Genomic DNA, 6,806 nt, shown 5'->3' on the forward strand with positions numbered 1-6,806 from the left:
AGTTTCTTGTATTGTAAAAGGCAAAACAAATTCATAAAAAATATTCAAATGTCAAATGAAGATATCTCTACTGCTAAGATCATACAGTAAGTGGCACCGGATTCGATGGTCCCAGAACGTTTGGACCATTACCATAACAAAATCCATTACATCCATTACATCCGTCGAGAATTTTAAAATCGTGTTTCTTAGAAAATCAATTGATTGTATTAACAAAACAATCGATTGAATTTCAAAACTCAATATCTATTATGTTTATTAATAATAAAAAACAAAAACAATAATGAATTAGATCGTATCCAATCGATTAAAAGTTTATCTTTGATCCATTACATCCGTCGAGAATTTTAAAATCGTGTTTCTTAGAAAATCAATTGATTGTATTAACAAAACAATCGATTGAATTTCAGGTTTTCCAAAACTCAATCGATTGGGTGATATGAAAATTTATAAACCATTAGTCACGGGGCGATTCAAAATTTATAAAAACGATATGAAAATTGAGAACGTCGCTATTCAAAATTCAATCGATTGGATTATCCTACCAATCGATTGAATGCAGAAAAAAACTTATTTACGTCACATTTCAATCGATTGAATGATCATACCAATCGATTGAATTGGAATATACCATTAGTCACGTACAAAATTCAATCGATTGTATTATCATATTAATCGATTAAACCTTCATATATCATTTTAATAGCGGCCTTCAATCGATTGGGTAATATAAACAATCGATTGAATTATAAGAAACCTACATTCTAGTCATTGTTCAATCAATTGGGTAATATGACCAATCGATTGATTTTTGCGAAAACCATACTGCCTTGCAAATTTCAATCGATTGTTTTGTGGTAACCTGAAGTCCAATCGATTGAGTTATGGGAAACCTGAAATTCAATCGATTATTTTGTTAATCCAATCAATTGATTTTCTAAGAAACACGATTTCAAAATCCTCGACGGATGTAATAGATCAAAGATAAACTTTTAATCGATTGGGATTACCAAAAAGTTATTACGATCAATGAAAGATCTAATTCGTTATTGTTTTTGTTTCTAATTATTAATAAACATAATAGATGAATGATAAAATAATAATTTATAAAATAAAAAATAGTTTTATGATTAAATAAAATATATGGGGTTAATTTGTAATTAAAATTAGAAACAGACTATTTAACAGTTAAAAAACATGTTTTGTTATGGGACCATCAAATTCGGTGCCCTACTAATTATTCTAACAAGTTACTCTACATGTTTTCCCATGTAACAAATATAAAAATTTACACATTTAAAATAACTTAGAACTAATATTACATATATTTTTTAGACCAATTTTTTCTATATAATTTTTTTTATATGCAATTTGTGGATTTCATATAGATTTTATTTTACAATATAAAATTCGATCAGATACTACAAATTAATGTAAAAAAAATTCACATATCCACATACTAAATCTGATTCTGGACATGAATTACATTTTATAGTTCTGAAACTAATTCATGAAGAGTTAGCATGAGCAAAAAATAAATAAATAATTCATGAGGTGTTCCCATAAATTAGATTGAGCAAAATGTTAATGAATAAATCATGTAGAAGACCTATGAATTTCTGGGGGTAGGTGTAAGACATGGAAATAACACGAATTACTAGAAAAATGGTTAATACATATATAATGTTAATTAAATTAGATAATATTAATTTTATTTAATTATGGGAGTACATGTATTAGACATATAGAATAAGTTAATAGTGCAGAAACTGCTATTAGACATATAAAATAAGTCAATACTGCAGAAATTGCTATTAAAGTTGGTTAAATCATTTCTGATTCTGTTATATAATCAAAACAAAATCAGCTAGAGAAATTAGTGAGGATAAGTTACACTTTTCTTTTTTAAAAAGGTTGTTAGGTGCCTATATAATCTTGTATTTTATTTGGTGAAAACATAGAAATTAACTTTTTTATTCTTGAGTAATTAAACACACGATATATTTTTAGTTTTTGTGTTATTTTTGTTATAGTTCATCTTTACTAAGATTCTTTCATGGTATCTAAAACTCAGAATTACGATCTATGACTTCTATCATTTTAGTTTTTTCTTTATCAACCTCTTCTAATTCAAATGCATTCACTGCACCTCTCTTGGATAAGCTTATAGAAAATTCACGACAATTGGCACTCCATGTGATAAACGCCCAGAGAATGTTCCAACATAATTTGAAGATAGTGCAACCAAAGCTTAAAATACAAGCAATGGAAGATTAAAGTTGATTACCTTATGACCTGAATTCTCGCATTTTCAGACACAAGCTTCAAGAACAAAATGTTAGAATGTGCTTTTGCACATCAGGCTTGGCCGCTTGGGCTTCAATTGAAGACTTTTTTTTTTTCAAAGATCTCTAAGATTAAAGCACAGCAATTGAAAGCATAACTTAAAATAATCAAAAAGTAAGGTATATCTACAATAGAATATCTGAATAAAATAAAAAAAAATGGTAAATTCATTGACTGCTATAGTGTAAATTTAGTAAAGCTAATTATAGAAAAAAATTAAATAATGAAAAGAAAAAAAATACTCTTATGTAATATGGTGGAGAGAGAAAAAAATAGTAACATCATGTTACAGGTGGTTTACGTAACAGAGTTTTGCTTATAAATTAAAAAATTTTTTATTTTATTTTCAATCAAGTCATCACATAGAATAACATAATATTTCTTTGAATAGTTTATGTTCTCCTTTTGTCAAGAGAGAGTGTTATTGTAATCTCCTTATGATAAAAAAAAAATGTAATTTTCAAAGAAAGTCATTTTATACAAATATCTAATTTTTTATCTCTATATTTTGTTGTATCATTTGTCTGGTGCCTAACAGTCGTATCAGAGCTAAAAATTACTGATTAATATTTTTTTTCCGCTGTGAGTTATCATCTAAAAAAATGGCAGCAAAGTATGAGATTCCGAAATTCAGTGGGAGTAATTTTTTCTTATGAAAATTGAAAATAAAAACAATTATGAGAAAAGACAATTGCATGACAACAATTGAAGGTAGACCCATTGGGATTACAGATAAAAAAATGGAAGGAGATGGATGACAATGCCGTTGCAAACTTACACTTGGCACTTGGTGATTCAGTCCTGTCAAGTGTAGCAGAGAAAAGGATAGAAAAAAAATTTGGGATGCTCTCACCAAATTATATGAAGTCAAGTCACTTCACAACAAGATATTCTTAGAGAGAAGACTTTATACTCTTTGAATGAGTGAATCTACATCAGCAACAGATCACATCAATAATCTAAATTCACTATTTTTCCAACTCTCATAGTTGGATTACAACATAGCAGAAAACGAACGTGCAGAGCTTTTACTTCAAAGTCTACCAGATTCATATGATCAGCTCATCGTTAAGTTAACCAATAATGTTTTGACAGACTATCTTTCTTTTGTTGATATGGCTGCTGCAATTCTTGAGGAGGAATCCAGGCGCAAGAATAAGGAAGATAGGTTCGAGAACTCAAAGCAAGCAGAGGTGCTATTGATGACGAGAGGAAAGATCAATGGAGCGTGGTTCTAGTGGGAGCCAAAGTAGACTAAAGTCACAACAAAAGAAGCAATTCAAATGCTACAATTGTGGCAAGAGAGGGCACTTCAAGAAAGATTGTCGAAATAAGAAGAGTATAGAGAAGGTTCTAAAATGATCAAGTTCTCAAGGATGTGTTGTGAGTACCTTTGATGATGGAGAAATCCTGTATGGTGAAGCAACAATTGGTTTTAAAGGCACCAAACAACTCACTGATGTTTGGATTATTGATTCAGGAGCAACTTGGTACATGACTCCTCATCGTGATTGGTTTTGTACATATGAACCTATCCTGGAAGGATCTATGTTTATGGGAAACGATCATGCCTTAGGAATTGTTAGAATAGGTACTGTCAAAATAAAAATGTTTGATGGTTTTATTCATTCACTTCAAGGGGTAAGACATGTGAAAGGCTTGAAGAAGAATTTGTTGTCGATTAGAAAATTGCATGATCTTTGTTGCAAGATCCATATTGAAAGTGAGATCTTGAAAGTTGTTAAAGGTGCTCTTGTGGTAATAAATGTAGAAAAGATTGTCGTAAATCTATACATGCTTATGGGAGATACTTTTCAAGAGGTAGAGGCATCAGTTGCTTCAGCAAACCAAGAAGAAATGACGATGATATGGCATCGCAAACTTGGCCACATGCCAGAATAAGGCTTGAAGATTCTTATGGAACGTAATCTTATTCACGGGCTCAAATCGATAAACTTACTGTTTTGTAAGCACTGCGTTACAAGCAAGCAACATAGATTGACGTTTGGTAGATCAATTGCTCGAAGCAAGCACATATTGGAGTTAATTCATTTTGATGTGTGGGAATCACCGGAGATGTCCCTAGGAGGAGCAAATTATCTTGTATCATTTATTGATGATTACTTTAGGAGGCTATGGGTGTACCCGATCAAGAAGAAGTAAGACGTGTTTGTGATGTTTAAAGAGTTTAAAGCAAAAATTGAAACTTGAATCCAGAAAGAAGATCAAGTGTTTAAGGATAGATAATGGAAGAGAATATGTCGGTGGTGATTTTTTAACATTTTGCAAGCAAGTAGGTATTCAACGGTAATTTATAGTTGCATATACGCCTCAGTAAAATGGTGTAGCAGAGCAAATGAATAAAACTCTCCTAGAAAGAGCACCAGCTATGTTGCAAACGGCAGGTTTAGCCAAAGTCTTTTTGGACAGAATCCTTTAAAATCGCCAGTTATGTGATAAATCGGTCACCATTAACTGCAATTGGGTTGAAGACACCAATGGAGATGTGGCAAGGTAAGCCATCTAGTTATTCTTCTTTATATATTTTTGGTTGTCCTGTGTACGTGATGTACAATTCCCAGAAAAGAACAAAGCTGGACTCAAAGTCTAGGAAATGTATATTCTTAGGTTATGCTGACAGAGTTAAAGGGTATCGCTTGTGGGATCCCACTGCCCGCAAGGTAGTTGTCAACAAAGATGTGATATTTACAGAAGATGAATTGCAAAGAGAACAAGAAAATGACAGCGCTATTGAAGAAATAACCACTGTTCAAATAGATAAAAAATGCAGAGAAGGTGATCTTTCTGAAGCAGAACCACATCACGAAGAACAAGAAATAGAGGCCAATGACATAAAAGTTCATTGATCCACTCGATAAACAAGAACACCATCATGGAACTCAAATTATGTTTTGACAAACCATGATGCATATTGTCTTCTAATAGAAGACGGAGAGCCAATAACTTTTATGGAGGCTATGCGCAATCTAGATGCTTTTATGTAGATGACAGCAATGCAAGAAGAAATCGAGGCATTACATAGGAACTATACCTGGAAACTTATTGAACTTCCAGCAGGTTGCGAACCCATTGGTAGCAAATGGGTTTACAAGATCAAACGAGATAGTAATGATAAGGTGGAACGATATCATGCAATATTGGTTGTCAAGGGATATACTCAGAAAGAAAGTGTTGACTTCAATGAAATATTTTCTCCAGTGGTGAGACTAACTACTATCAGAGTAATTTTGGCTGTGTTGTATTTGATTTACATCTAGAGCAATTAGATGTAAAGATTACTTTTTCTCATAGAGAACTTAAAGAAGAGATATATATGCTCCAACCAGAAGGTTTTAAAGAACAAGGTAAAGAAAACTTGGTTTGCAGGTTAACTAAATCTTTGTATGGTCTTCAGCAGGCGCCAAGGTGTTGGTACAAGAGATTTGATTCTTTCATTATTAGCATTGGATACAACAGACTTAGTTCAGATTATTGTACCTATTACAAGAGGTCTAGTGATAATGATTTCATCATTTTGCTGTTGTGTGTGGATGACATGTTGGTAGTAAGTCCCAACAAAGATCAAATCCAGGAATTGAAGACACGGTTGGCTAGGGAGTTTGATATGAAAGACTTGGGACTAGAAAACAAGATTTCAGGTATGCAAATCCACCGAGACAAAAAGGATAGAAAGATTTGGCTATCGCAAAAGAATTATTTGAAGAAGATCTTGCAACGCTTCAATATGTAAGAATGTAAGCCAATTTCAACCCCACTTCCTATGAATTTTAAATTATCCTCAAGTACGTGCCCTAACAGTGAAGTAGAGAGGATGGAAATGTCTCGAGTATAGTATGCATCAGCAGTGGGAAGCCTTATGTATGTCATGATTTGTACAAGGCCAGATATTTCTCAAGCAATTGCGGTGGTAAGTCAATTTATGGCAGATCTGGGTAAAGAGCATTGGAATGTTGTTAAGAGGATCCTGAGATACATCAAAGAGACCTTAAATGTTGCATTATGTTTTGGAGGACCGAAATTCATTGTCAATGGATATGTCGATTCAGACTTTGCAGGTGATCTTGATAAACGAAAATCTACTACATGATATGTGTTCATGCTTGCAGAAGGAGCTGTGAGCTGGCTATCTAAATTATAGACTGTTGTAGCTTTATCTACTATAGAAACTGAATATATGGCAGCTACACAAGCATGCAAGAAAGTTATTTGGATCCAAAGGTTGATAGAGGAACTTGGACACAAACAACAGAAGATTCTTGTGTATTGTGACAGTCAGAGTGCCTTGCACATTGCAAGGAATCCTGCTTTTCATTCAAGAACGAAACACATTGGAATACAATATCACTTTGTTCGGAAAGTAGTAGAGGAAAAAAGTGTTGATATGGAGAAGATTCACACTAACAATAACCTAGCAGATGCCATAACAAAACCAATCAACA

This window comes from Arachis ipaensis, chromosome B09 (assembly GCF_000816755.2).
Source record: "Arachis ipaensis cultivar K30076 chromosome B09, Araip1.1, whole genome shotgun sequence".
Classification (NCBI taxonomy): Eukaryota; Viridiplantae; Streptophyta; class Magnoliopsida; order Fabales; family Fabaceae; genus Arachis; species Arachis ipaensis.